Source organism: Synchiropus splendidus, chromosome 12 (assembly GCF_027744825.2).
Source record: "Synchiropus splendidus isolate RoL2022-P1 chromosome 12, RoL_Sspl_1.0, whole genome shotgun sequence".
Lineage (NCBI taxonomy): Eukaryota > Metazoa > Chordata > Actinopteri > Syngnathiformes > Callionymidae > Synchiropus > Synchiropus splendidus.
In genome coordinates this window covers 16,533,530-16,547,313 of record NC_071345.1, presented here as the reverse complement: position 1 = coordinate 16,547,313, position 13,784 = coordinate 16,533,530, and the positions used below count along the sequence as shown (strand labels likewise).

At 46.0% G+C, this 13,784-nt stretch overlaps 2 long non-coding RNA genes across 2 annotated transcripts; both read left to right on the top strand.

Annotated features, from left to right (window-relative positions):
• The first annotated feature begins 2,126 nt into the window (after positions 1–2,126).
• On the top strand, positions 2,127–2,596 carry LOC128768864 (uncharacterized). The gene is made up of 3 exons (XR_008416291.1): positions 2,127–2,229; positions 2,299–2,370; positions 2,435–2,596. It is a non-coding gene; the product is annotated as an uncharacterized LOC128768864 (long non-coding RNA).
• Positions 2,597–13,236: 10,640 nt separating this feature from the next.
• Positions 13,237–13,784, top strand: LOC128768714 (uncharacterized). Its single transcript, XR_008416267.1, has 3 exons — positions 13,237–13,343; positions 13,415–13,486; positions 13,549–13,784. It is a non-coding gene; the product is annotated as an uncharacterized LOC128768714 (long non-coding RNA).

Genomic DNA, 13,784 nt, shown 5'->3' with positions numbered 1-13,784 from the left:
ATGGAGTGAGGCAGCACTTGGACTGACCATAGCCCCACTGGTTTAGATGTATCTCGTTGGAGCGGTGAATGCGCATCACCAGACGGGAAGAACCGCTGCTGTTTTGCACCGTTTTGTTATGTACCATTTGGTGTCGTTCTGTTCTACGTCATACGTGCTCCGCCCTCAAACGGGCTTCGCTACTGGTTTAACCACTCCGAGTTGATTGGCTGAACTATCTGCCCAGATAGGCTCCACCTCTCCCGATAAAGCCCCCTGTTCAGAGCCATTCATCTCCTTTTGTCACTCATTCTGTTGAATTTTTGTCTGTGTGCATTATCACCCTCAGGTTTGATGGAAGCTACTTGCATGATGGGCCAATTGTTTTTGGAGGAAGGAGATTCCCATTCGCACTGCTTCAGCTGTTTGTGGGCGCTGCACGTGTTGGAGTTTGACACTTGTGCTGCGTGTGTCAACCTGCCCGTGGAAGAGCGGTGAAAAAGGGAGGCGCTCCGTGCTTGGTTCGACGACCTGGTCGAGGAGGTCAAGCCGACGGAACCCGAGTCGTTTCAGTCCAAGGGCCAGGGAATGTGGCCCAAGATGAAGCCCTGGGACTTGGTCTTGGTCTGGGACGAGGTCTTCTTACACGATGACCCGGAGCTTTTGTTTACGACGTCTCGGGGCCAGTCTGTGATGGGCCATTACACCGCACTGCAGCTTTCGCCTATCGGAGGCCAGTTCGGACACAGACACTTCACACATCCATTCAGGCTTGAAGTAGGGAAGACACTCAGCTTTTGGGTCCCGGTGCACACAGGCATCTGTGATGTTGCCCCCCGCCAAGAGTAAAAACTGGCCATACTTTCATTTACACTTTACTTGTATCTTCTTTGGAGTTTAAATTAAATATATTATTTTTATTTATTTAGACATGGCTCAATGATATATATTTTATTTAGAATTTTATTCCGTTATCCCAATTTTCCCAACAGTTTGCATCAAGTGCATTTTTTTTCTTTAGTAAATTTGATGAATATGACTTGCACCTGGTTCTGCTGTTCGTGGGTCTTTTCAATGACAAATAAATATCTTTGTGATGATCACATGGTTTCATGTCATTTCACAAGGTTTTGGTTTGTGTCCGTGTAAGTCGATAAAATATGATTGTTGATCACAAATGAAATCCAGAGTAATGAATCAGTTCTATTGAAAGGGACCCAGGCCCATTTGTTCTGCGAAAGGTGGGCCCTGAGATAAAAAAGGTTAAGAACCCAATGATAGAGAAAAAGAGAATACAAGCGCTGTCACTGAAGTCTGCTCCTCTGTGACACAGGAGATGCTGAGGAAGGGCTCCAGGGGGAGCTGCTGTCCCAGTGCCCAGACCCTCAAGTGGCGGACGGTCCTAAAATACACACTTGGTGATGCTACAATGTACCGATGCAATAACTTTCTTCTTGACCATTGCACAGAATGTGTGCGCCCTTTATACTGTCCAGTAGTGCTGAGTCGTTGTTAGTAACAGCATGTGCAGGATGTGCCTCTTCATGACTAAAGATGTTTGTGCCCATGCGTCTTCTTCCATTTGAAGAACAGCAGATGTGTACAGTAAGTTCTTGTCACTGCCTGTGCCAGTCACATGTAGCTGTGTGGCATACAGAGCACCAGCAGGAGGGTTTTTCTGCAGCCAGGAAGAGGATGTTTTGTTCTATTGCTCAGGGACATGGAGGTTGACACACCTGTGTCATGGCTGCCTGCCTTGTGCTAATGTTTGTCGAAGACACTAATTGCCCTTGCTGGCCTTGGTTATTTTTCTTTCCCAGAAGAAGATCACTTCCTCCTGCCCCATCTCTGTCAACAGGTCTTTATTTATTTATTTATTTATTTTTTTTAAGTGGGACCCTCATGGCTCAGCTCCTGTAGCGTTGTTTTAAGTCAAGAAGACACTCAGCCTTTGGGTCCTGATGCAAGTGGACGGAAAGTTTTAGTTGCCAGCTGGATGAACTAGTTTGCCTGCTTCATTATCTAAATGAAAACAGTAATTACATGGATTTGTACCAAGAGACTATTGATCTATGACAAATGAGTGATGACACAGCCGATTCTCTGGGTATAAAACTGCACCAGTCCAAGACGTCACTCACTGGAACACTCCATCAGACAAACATGAAGATCTTTCATGTTCTTGCTGCTGTCGCTGTTGTACTCACCTTCATCTGCCTTCAGCAGAGCTCTTCTCTTCCACTCATGAAGGTGAGAATGTCAGTTGCATCGAACGTTGATGATAATTTCTCTTGTTGCTCTGACTGATTTTATTTGAAGGAGGAAGATTTGGGGCAGATGAAGCCCAGTCAAGGTTCTGGAGATGAGAACACGTCCCTGAAATCATGGAAGGTTTGTTCTTGTGGAGACATACAGTTCAAGCACTTCAACTCAAGTCTGTCCCTCTTTCTCACAGGGCAAAATGGTTCCTGGGCCAGGCATGGGACGGGGCGGTGGCCTCTCCATGATCTTCCGAGATCATTAAATATGCTCAACACACACTGAAGCTACAAAGTAGCTGCAATGACCTTGTTCTTCACCATTGCCCAGCATGTGTGCGATGCTTAATTCAAGCGCTTTTGTCCAGTAGTGTACTGACTTGGCAAAACTACATTTTGTCCAGACAGATGGAAGTTCTTATTAAAATATTCAATAAAATGTTCGGCTTCATCACTGGCTTCTTTCACACTCCATTACATACTTATTTTGCATAGTTGGTCGTTGACATGTCCCAAGGTGCATTCTGGGTAATATCAATGATATGGGTTTGGACAGTGAAGTTGTTGGATAACTGACTAATAAGTTACTGGGAAAGAAAACGTTTCGCCTCCTATCCAGCAGGCTTCTTCAGTTCTGATGAGCTGGGTTGGAGCTCAGGCTCATATTGGGCCAGTTGAGGGCAAACGTGTGAATGGACAGGGGTGGAACCAGTCCCGTGTGATGGGTGACAAGAGTCAGCATTATGCTAATGGAGATGTGCTTATGGGTCCCCACCCATTGAGGATGGGTATTGATGGTCCATTAATGCAAGTGCTGAATGTAGCCCAGGTGGCAATTGGGACTATTCAGATGTTGATACCACACTGAACAGGTGTGAAGGACCTGTCTAGATCAATGGCTAAATCTGCCTGGGGAGGGCGTTTAGGACAGCATTGTATGAGGATGAAAGATGGTGTCTCAGTCCTCCACCTCTGTTTAGAGAGGGTTTTTCCACTTTGACAAAAATTGGTCTCTTTCACTCCTCTTTCAAACCACCGGTCTTCTTTCGCCAAAATGCAGACATTGCTTTCTTCAAAAGCGTGTTTCTTGTCTTCTGGATCTAAATGGACTGCTGAGTCTGGACCAGAGGAGTTGGCTCTCCTGTGTTTGGCCATTTGTTTGTGGAGAGGTTGTTTAGTTTCTCCAATGTAAAGGTCTGGGACTCGTGGCTGCACTGGACTGCTTAAACCACATTACTTCTTTTGTGGTGAGGCGTTTTGTCCTTGGGGTGGACGAGTTTCTGTCTTATGATGACCTAATGATGCCGTTACGGCGCTGGACATTGTTTTCCTTGTCCTTTGTGTTCCCTTTTGATGTTTCGGTAAATGCCCAGTTGGGGTAGCCACATTTTTGAAGGGCATTTCTGATGTGATTCTGCTCCGTCTCTCTCCCCCTAGGTTTTTGTTGTAGTGGGTTATAAGAGTCAAACGGGAGGTTTTGGTCGGTGTATGTTGGGTTGCTGTACACCTCGATGTTGAGGCTTATGTCTGCTTCAATGTTAACAGCACAGTCCAGAAAACGTAGTCTGTCGTTTTCCACATCTTCTCGGGTGAATTTTAAGAATTTTTCTACCAAGTTGATGTGTTGTGTGAAGGGTTCCACTTCATCCATTTTAGATTAGATTGTGTTAATGCTGCTGACAAGAGGTCTTAAAGGCGCTCCTGCCTTGTGGACCTTAGGGAGACCATAAATGCACTGGATGTCTTCCCCTGGGTGTAAGCGGTCGTAAAGGAAACGGTCCAAAGATTTGGACTTCTCAAGTCTTTGCAGACAGTCAATCGCCATCTTCTTCTATGAGTTGGTGGGATGCCTTTTTACGGGTTCATATGTGTCTTTGTCGTTTAACAGCCTTTCCATCTTACTGTGAGAGTCAATTGTGGTCATAACCACCGTGCATCTGCTTTTGTCTGCAGGTAGGATAGTGACATTTCTGTCCTTCTGGAGTGCTGTCAGAGCCTGTTTCTATTCCCTTGTTAGATTGGATGGAGGTATTTTTGCGTTGCTCAGTGCCCTATCCAAATGCACTGTCAATGTGCCAACATGCAACACTGAAGACTGCCTGTTTTCTCAACATGAGATGCAAAAGGCAACTTATTCAACGTCAATATATGAGTGAGGATGTGTTACCAGCTCATCAGGTTGTATGGAAACGCCATGACACCACACCACAGCTGTGACTAACACTGTCATCCATTCATGTTTTAAGTCTAGAAGACACTCAGCCTTTGGACCCTGATGCCCGCAGACTTCCATAGTTTCATCGGCTTTTAAAAAAGTTTTAGTTGCAGGCTGGGTGAACTAGTTTACCTGCTTCATTATCGAAATGAAAACGGTTGTTACATGGATTTGTACCAAGAGACTATTGATCTATGACAAATGAGTGATGACACAGCTGATTCTCTGGGTATAAAACTGCACCAGTCCAAGACGTCACTCACTGGAACACTCCATCAGACAAACATGAAGATCTTTCATGTTCTTGCTGCTGTCGCTGTTGTACTCACCTTCATCTGCCTTCAGCAGAGCTCTTCTCTTCCACTCATGAAGGTGAGAATGTCAGTTGCATCGAAAACCTTGATGATAATATATCTCCTGATTTTATTTGAAGGAGGAAGATTTGGGGCAGATGAAGCCCAGTCGAGGTTCTGGAGATGAGAACACGTCCCTGAAATCATGGAAGGTTTGTTCTTGTGGAGACATACATTTCAACCACTTCAACTGAAGTCTGTCCCTCTTTATCACAGCGCAAATTTGTTCTTCGGACAAGCTTCACACGTAGCGGTCTCTCTGGAGGCTTTACACATGATCTTCCCAAATAAATAAATATGCTAAACACACACTGACGCTACATTATAGCTGCAATGACTTTCTTCTTCACCATTGCCCAGCATGTGTGCGATGCTTATATTGAGTGCTCCTGACCAGTAATGTAATGATTTGGAAAAACTACTTGTTGTCTCGATTGATGGAAGTTTTTATCTCAATATTCAATAAAGCGTTCAGCTTCATGACTGAATACATGTCCCAGGGTGTGTTATCGGTAACATCACTGATATGGGTTTCTACCCCGTGGCATGTTTTTGTTGTATAATTGAGCAATGATGTATGAAGACACTAAAGCAGGTGAACAGGTGTCTGCTTCTCTGGGTATAAAATTGAGCAGGTCTCAGGATGTTAGACCCAAGACTCAATGGAAAAGTCAAACATGAAAGTGATGGACTTCAAAGCAGAGTTTAAATTTGCAGTAAACAGTTGCACTCTTGAGAACTGGAGTTTCTGCTTAAGTGTGCTCCACCATCTGTCAGCAGCATATTCCTCAGACTCTGCCCGGGCACAGAGAAAAGACAATGTAGTCCTCGTCCAGCAGTGACGTTTCATACTAAAGATACTTGTGTCCATGCATCTCTCTCCATTTGAAGAAGAGCAGATGTGTACAGTAAGTTCTTGTCACTGCCTGTGCCAGTCACATGTAGCTGTGTGGCATACAGAGCACCAGCAGGAGGATTTTTCTGCAGCCAGGAAGAGGATGTTTTGTTGTATTGCTCAGGGGCATGGACAGACCTGTGTCACCTTGTGTCATGGCCTCATTCGTACGTTATAAAGACAGTCATTACCCTTGCTGGCCTTGGTTATTTTTTATTTCCCGGATGGCTTCCACACATTACCAGGAGACTCTGATTCAATTCCTGGTCGGCTTCGTATGGAGAAGATCCCACCAGTATTCTGACCAGATCATCTGGATTTGTCTGCCTATCCTGAAGGAAGGTGGGCAAACAAAGCCCCTTTAAAGTCTCTTTACTTGTGATGGTCCAGGAAGGTCCAAAGTCACATCTGTAGCTATTGAGTGATGACGCTACAGAGTTGGACCACCTTCTGCACAGGGTTCCAATCAATGCTGGAGAAGACATTTCTTTATAAATAAACAGTGTGACGGCTCAGACAATGAAGGGAACCCAAGTGCAGGAAGTACAGAAAGGCAGATACCAATATGTCCACAAATAGAGTTTATTCCACAAACGTCAGAGTCAACACAAATGGGACACAGCCGAAGTCCAAATAAATAAGTAAGGGAGAGTCCAATGGAGCAAGCTAAGCGTAGTCCAGGGAGCAATCAAAAGAGTCCAGAAACACACAACAGGTCGGGCACGAGTGGCGAGGAACTAAGAAACAAGAGAACATAAATTAGAATAATCTTACGAAAACTCTCAGTAGCAAAGGCAAAAAACAGGGCAAACGAGGAAGTAACAACGGGGAAGTAAAAGTCCAAAAACATTCAGGAGTCCAGAAGCATACCACGGTGTAAAAACATTCACGATCTGGCGCTGCATCATCCTCCAGCTTCTCCTTAAGAGGTGGAGGTTCATCAGTGAGAGAATGATTGCAGCAGCCGATCGCGCCCGACACTGTCAAGACAGAAAGACACACACACACAGGAACAGGAAGTAGCTGACAAAATAAAAGCATGGCGGGAGGGGCCATGACAAACAGTCCAGTCATGTCTTGTCTGGTCCTGGTTTCTGTATGTGTCATCTGTGGTGTCTACTGAGAGTCCCCAGATTCATATTGTAGCAGATGGACAGGTGGTTCATGCGCCTGCTGCCTTTAGTGGCAGTAGCCAACCAATCACCAGGGGACGCTGTGGCTATTTAAGTGATGCTTTTGCATGGTCAGGTCTCCCTCTCTCCGCCTCAAGGCTACCGGTTTTGATCCCGGGCACCCGTCAAGTTTGCACTTTCGTGAGGTCATGGCTGGCTTTAAATATATAGGAACGCTGCCGGAATGTTATTGTATGGATTATCACCCTCAGGTGCGATGGAAGTGTTTTTGAAGGAAGAAGATTCCCATTAGCGCTGCTTCAGCTGGGGGTGCAGCACGTGTCAGAAAGGGGGCTGCGTGTGTCGACCTCCCCGTGGAAGAGCAGCGAAAAAAGCAGGCACTCCGTGCTTGGTTCGCCGGCCTGGTCGGGCAGGTCAAGCCGACGGAACCCGAGTCGTCTCAGTCCAAGGCTGCTCCTCCGTCGAGACGTTTCCCGATGGATGACATGCCGGAGCTCTTTGCGGCGGTGATGGAGCGTTCGGGATTGCCCCCCACTGCAGGATTCCGAACCCCCTGAAGAGGACGATGTGTCTTGCTCAATGCACGAGCTAAAGACGAGACCAAAGAGGAGGCCTTCGAACACGATGAGGCACCTCAAGAAGGACCTGGAGGCCCAGACTATTTTCAAGACCCCGGGTGATGCATACGAGCTGGATGCTAAGGTGGAGGGAGTCGACTAGAGGAAGTCTTTCTCCGTTAGGCGACTCGCTAGCGCTGGGTCTGGTGCCGACTACTTCCCTGTGTGCAACGCGGAAGCAGGTACTGCCAGATAAGCACTTGGGTTATACATATGCTCTGGTGGACAAACCAAGTGACAGCGTTGGCAAAGACTCGTGAACGAGCATGTGAAGATACTCGAGAGCTCCAGGGAGACGGTGGGGTCGCTCTCTGGCATGCTGCATGTGGGCATGGAGAGGAGGCAGGGAGGATCGGAGAGGTTCATGTCGGGAGGAGAGGAGAGAGGACCGGAGACGGGAAGAGCTGAGGACCAATAAGCAACAACAGAGGGAGCCGAGACCAGGTGGAAGCGGTGCCCCACGGAGAGAGGAGACGGAGGCGAGAGACCCTGATCGTGCCAGGCTGGGGCCCGTCAGATATCCAGCTCCCTCAACTGACTTCTGTTTCAATAAAAAGACTAAGAAATATTCTGGTCGGTCTGGTGATTTGTGTACTGTTGAACATACTGTTTCATTGATTGGACGAAGTTTCATGTGGTTCCACTGTTTCATCTTCACCTGTGCAGTTTAATGTTGTGGCTCCTGCGATTTGGCACGTTCTCCTGGCAGAAGTTACGTCTCCATTGTCTCAGACCGCTAGTTCTGGTGCTTTTAAAGGAGCAGTCTGCCATCTTGGGCAGCCTCCAGTAGCAGTTGCAGAAAGTAGCAGATCGCGTGGTAGGTTTGGCCATTTTCTCCTTCCTCCAGTTAAACCTGTGCGGGGGACGGATCTGGTAAGTCGAGTTGTCAACAACTGTGTGTGTGTCACTAGTTCCTTGTGGTGAGCGATCATAAAACGGCCGCGGAAAGCCACAAAGTGAGGCACGCAGTTCTCCTGCCTCATGGTAGGGGCATTTGTGATCCCAGGAATTCTTCTCGTGACAACAGAAAAAGTGACAACAAACAACAGTCTAATTTGGCCATACTTCCAAAATAGAGTATTCCATATCGAAACTCAAACAATTTTCTAAACTGGACTTTCAATCGATGCAGGAAGTAATAATTAAAGAAAGACCAACGCTGGAGCTCAAGGGTTTGCTTCTCTCACACATTCTAATATGCTAAGTTGGTCACCCGCTGCTTTCTGGCTCCCAACCCTCCTGTCAGTCTTGTCGTCATCAACTGTGTGGACTATTTTTTGAAGAGACTCATTGCCTCATGACTCATTTTTTCTTTCCCAGATATATGCAGATCACTTCCCCCTGCTGAAGGTGTCTCTGTCCACATGTCTTTTTGTTGAGCTGTGTCCCTCATGGCTTCTGAACTTAGCTGGTGGTTTGCTCACCTCCTGAAGTGGGAGACCTTGGTACGACTCCTGATCAGCATAGTATAGAGAAGGTCCCTGCCAGTTTTCTGGCCTCACATTTCGATGTGATACTTCACCATGTTATCTGTGACGGGCCATTACACTACACGGCAGTTTTCGCCTACGGGAGTGGAATTGGGACATGTTTTAAGTCAAGAAGACACTCAGCCTTTGGGTCCAGATGCATGTGGACCTCTGTAGTTTCATGGGCTTTTGACAAAGTTTCAGTTGCCATCCGGATGAACTAGTTTGCCTGCTTCATTATCTAAATGAAAACAATATTTACATGGATTTGCACCAAGAGACTATTGATCTATGACAAATGAGTGATGACAAAGCCGATTCTCTGGGTATAAAACTGCACCAGTCCAAGACGTCACTCACTGGAACACTCCATCAGACAAACATGAAGATCTTTCATGTTCTTGCAGTAAACAGTTGTACTCTTGAGAACTGGAGTTTCTGCTTAAGTGTGCTCAGCCCTCTGTCAGCAGCATATTCCTCAGACTCTGCCCGGGAACAGAGAAAAGACAATGTAGTGACGTTTCATACTAAAGAGGCTTGTGCCCATGCATCTCCTTCCATTTGAAGAAGAGCAGATGTGTACAGTAAGTTCTTGTCACTGCCTGTGCCAGTCACATGTAGCTGTGTGGCATATACAGCACCAGCAGGAGGATTTTTCTGCAGCCAGGAAGAGGATGTTTTGTTGTATTGCTCAGGGATATGGAGGTTGACACACCTGTGTCATGGCTGCCTGCCTTGTGCTAATGTTTGTTGAAGACACTAATTGGCTTTGCTGGCCTTGGTTATTTTTTGTTTCCCAGATGCGGATCACTTCTTCCTGCCAAATAGTCTGGTGAGAGGCTTCTCTGTCCAAAGGGTTTTTGTTGAACTGATACACCTGGCTTCCACACATTACCAGGAGACGCTGGTTCAAATCCTGATCGGCTTAGAAAAGAGAAGGTCCCGCCAGTATTCTGACCTGTGTTATGACCCCACGGTCATATTGCTTTGCTAACTAAGAAGACTGCAGTTTTGCTTCCTGCAGTGTGTGTGTACCTCGGGCAGCGAGCTGATTTCAATTTACACCGTGGCGGAAGCAAGAGTTCATTGTGAGGAGTCCGAGACGAGAAAGCTTGAAACCCACAGAGCAAGATCTCTGACAAGAGTCAACATAGATGCATTCACAGCCTGGAGAGAACTGAGAGCTACCAAAGGCTTTTCATCTGATCCTGAAGTGGCGATGTTTCTACTCGACTTGTAAGTCAATTTTGTGTTCACTGCTGTCTCTGTCGTGTTGGCAAATCATGAAAAAATGCCTGTATGCTTGGTGTTTGTATATAGGTGTCCTGTATATATGTTTGCAGTGAAACAGGTGAACTGCAGTGCGAAAACAGGATAGATATACTTTGTGAAAATAATTTATATATGAACTAGTTTGCCTGCTTCATGATCTAAATGAAAACAATAATCACATGGATTTGTACCAAGAGACTATTGATCTATGACAAATGAGTGATGACACAGCCGATTCTCTGGGTATAAAACTGCACCAGTCCAAGACGTCACTCACTGGAACACTCCATCAGACAAACATGAAGATCTTTCATGTTCTTGCTGCTGTCGCTGTCGTACTCACCTTCATCTGCCTTCAGCAGAGCTCTTCTCTTCCACTCATGAAGGTGAGAATGTCAGTGGTATCGAAAACGTTGATGATAATTTCTCTTGTTGCTCTGACTGATTTTATTTGAAGGAGGAAGATTTGGGGCAGATGAAGCCCATTCAAGGTTCTGGAGATGAGAACAAGTCCCTGAAATCATGGAAGGTTTGTTCGTGTGGAGACATACAGTTCAACCACTTCAACTCAAGTCTGTCCCTCTTTCTCACAGGGCAAAATGGTTGCTAGGAAAGGCTTTGGACGGGGCGGTTGCTCTGGAGGCATCTACATGATCTTCCCAAATCAATAAATATGCTCAACACACAGTCGCTTGAAAGTAGCTGCATTGACTTTCTTCTTCACCATTGCCCAGCATGTGTGTGATGCTTATATCGAGTGCTCCTGACCAGTAATGTAATGACTTGGCAAAACTACATTTTGTCCCGACAGATGTCATTTTCCCCAAAATATGAAATAAAATTTTTGGCTTCATGACTGGCTTCTTTCACACTCCGTTGTGCTCTAATTTGTATAATTGGCTGCTGACATGTCCAAAGGTGTGTTCTGGGTAATATCATTATTATGGGTTTGCGCCAAGTGGCATGTTTTTCTAAGACAATTCAGTCATGAGTTACGAGGAAACAGCAATAGATGATCAAACACCTGCTCGTTTGGGTATAAAACTGAACTTGTCTGAGGAAGTTAGACCGAAGACTCACTGGAAATGTCAAACATGAAAATGATGGAGATGTAGTCTTGAGATCTGGAGTTTCTACTTCAGTGTTCTCCTCCCTCTATGAGCGGTATATTCCTCGGGCTCTGCCATGGCACAGAGAAAAAAGGAGGGTTTTTTTTTCTGCAGCCAGGCAGAGGATGTTTTTTTTTGTTGTGTCACGAGTCAAGATGTGGAGCGGGACCCAAGAGCAGTGGTGAAAGACACAGGAGGCAGGAGCGAGTCAAAAATAATATTTTAATCATTAAACAAGAAAACCACAACAGAACATGTCACCAAACCAGGAGAAACAAAGCAAAGTCTGAATGTCCAAACAGAGTCACCAAACTGGCAGAAGTCCATAAACATGATCCAAATAAGCTAGATAGCGCACAGAACGAACGATGAGAGCCAATGTACCACAGGGAACTGAATAAGAGTCCAACGGAAAGAGTCACCGAACCGGCAGAATCAAACGAACTTGAATCACAGGGAACAATAGGAGTCGATCTGGCCCACGTTGCTGGAGTCCAGGTGTCTTTATATTCAGGTGATCAGTGGTTGATTGGGTCCAGCCATGTGCCACAGGAACAGGAAGAACGGAGGGAGAAGGCAAAACAGGACTCGCGTGACAAAATAAAAGCGGAATCATGACATGTTGAACTGCAACTCATGGCTTCCACACCTTACCAGGAGACTCTGGTTCAATTCCTTTTCGGCTTAGTACAGAGAAGGTCCCACCAGTATTCTGACCTGATCAAACGTTTGTCAGAGCCCAAATGCGACAATGAGACTGGTTTTAAGTCGAGAAGATACTCCGCCTCGGGGACCTGGAGCAGAATGACCAGAGGATAGGTTCCATTACAAGCAGCTTCCTGCAGTTTTACCCGGTGCTCGTCGATAGAAGAGCAGCTGGGTTAAGCCTTGCTAACCAGAAGACGGGAAAAAGGTTGGATACCACAAGATACAAGTGAAGCTGGGCGTCATCCGAGCTGAACCAGTCTGGTGGTGCAGTGCGTAATTATTCTACTATAAGCAGAAGCAGCCCAAGAAGCACGATCCCCAAGGTGGAGGCCAGGGTCCCCACAAGTGGCCACTTGGTATATGAGAAGTGTAAGCTACCTGGACGTATGTGGGCTAAATGCACCATCTGCTACTGTGACTCAGAAGTGTCCAGACTTTGTCTGCTTCTATGTTTTTAGGCGATGTGACAGATCCAGTGGCTGCAGCTTGTTCAATGCTCACATTGTTCTGGAACTGCTTCCAGTTTCCATCCAGGAGAGTGCAGCAGGTGATCAGACTGCTGCTTCTCTGGGTATAAACCTGAGCCTAGTCTCAAGACATCAGGCACAAGACTCACTGGGAAAACTTCAGACATGGAGACCTGTTGTGTTTTTGTTGCTGTCGTCATTGTTCTCACCTTCAGGGACCAACAGCAGAGCTCTGCTGTTTCACTCCCTCAGGTGAGATCATCAGTTAAATGGAGACGCATCGAAAATGTTTCATAATAATTTCCCTCGTGTGATGCTCTGATTATATTGGATTATATGGAAGAATTGGAGCAGATCAGTCAAGCTTCTGAATATGAGAAGATGTCCCTGAAACCGTGGCAGTTTTCTGGCCTCACATTTCGATGTGGTAGCTCACCAGGTTGGATGTGACGGGTCATGACACCATATCCTCATCAACAGGCACTGCAGCTTTCGTCTATCAGAGTGGACTTCGGACATGTTTCAAGTCTAGAAGACACTCAGCCTTTGGGTCCTGATGCACACGGATTTCTGTAGTTTCATGGGCTTTTGTGAAAGTTTTAGTTGCGTCCTGGATGAACTAGTTTGCCTGCTTTGTTATCTAAATTAAATCAGTAATTACATGGATTTGTACCAAGAGACTATTGATCTATGACAAATGAGTGATGACACAGCCGATTCTCTGGGTATAAAACTGCACCAGTCCAAGACGTCACTCACTGGAACACTCCATCAGACAAACATGAAGATCTTTCATGTTCTTGCTGCTGTCTCTGTTGTACTCACCTTCATCTGCCTTCAGCAGAGCTCTTCTCTTCCATTCACGAAGGTGAGAATGTCAGTTGCATCAAGAACGTTCATGATAATTTCTCTTGTTGCTCTGACTGATTTTACTTGAAGGAGGAAGATTTGCGGGAGATGAAGCCTGGTCAAGGTTCTGGAGATGAGAACAGGTCCCTGAAATCATGGAAGGTTTGTTGTTGTGGAGACACAGTTCAACCACTTCAACTCAAGTCTGTCCCTCTTTCTCACAGGGCAAAATGCGTCTTGGGCCAGGCATGGGACCGGGCGGCGGCAATTCCAGGATCTCCCCAGATCATTAAATATGCTAAACACACACTGACGCTAAAAAGTAGCTGCAATGACTTTCTTCTTCACCATTGCCCAGCATGTGTGAGATTCTTATATCCAGTGCTCTGTAATGTTGCGACTTGGCAAAAGTACATTTTGCACAGACCGATGTAATTTTCCCCAAAATATGATAATAAAA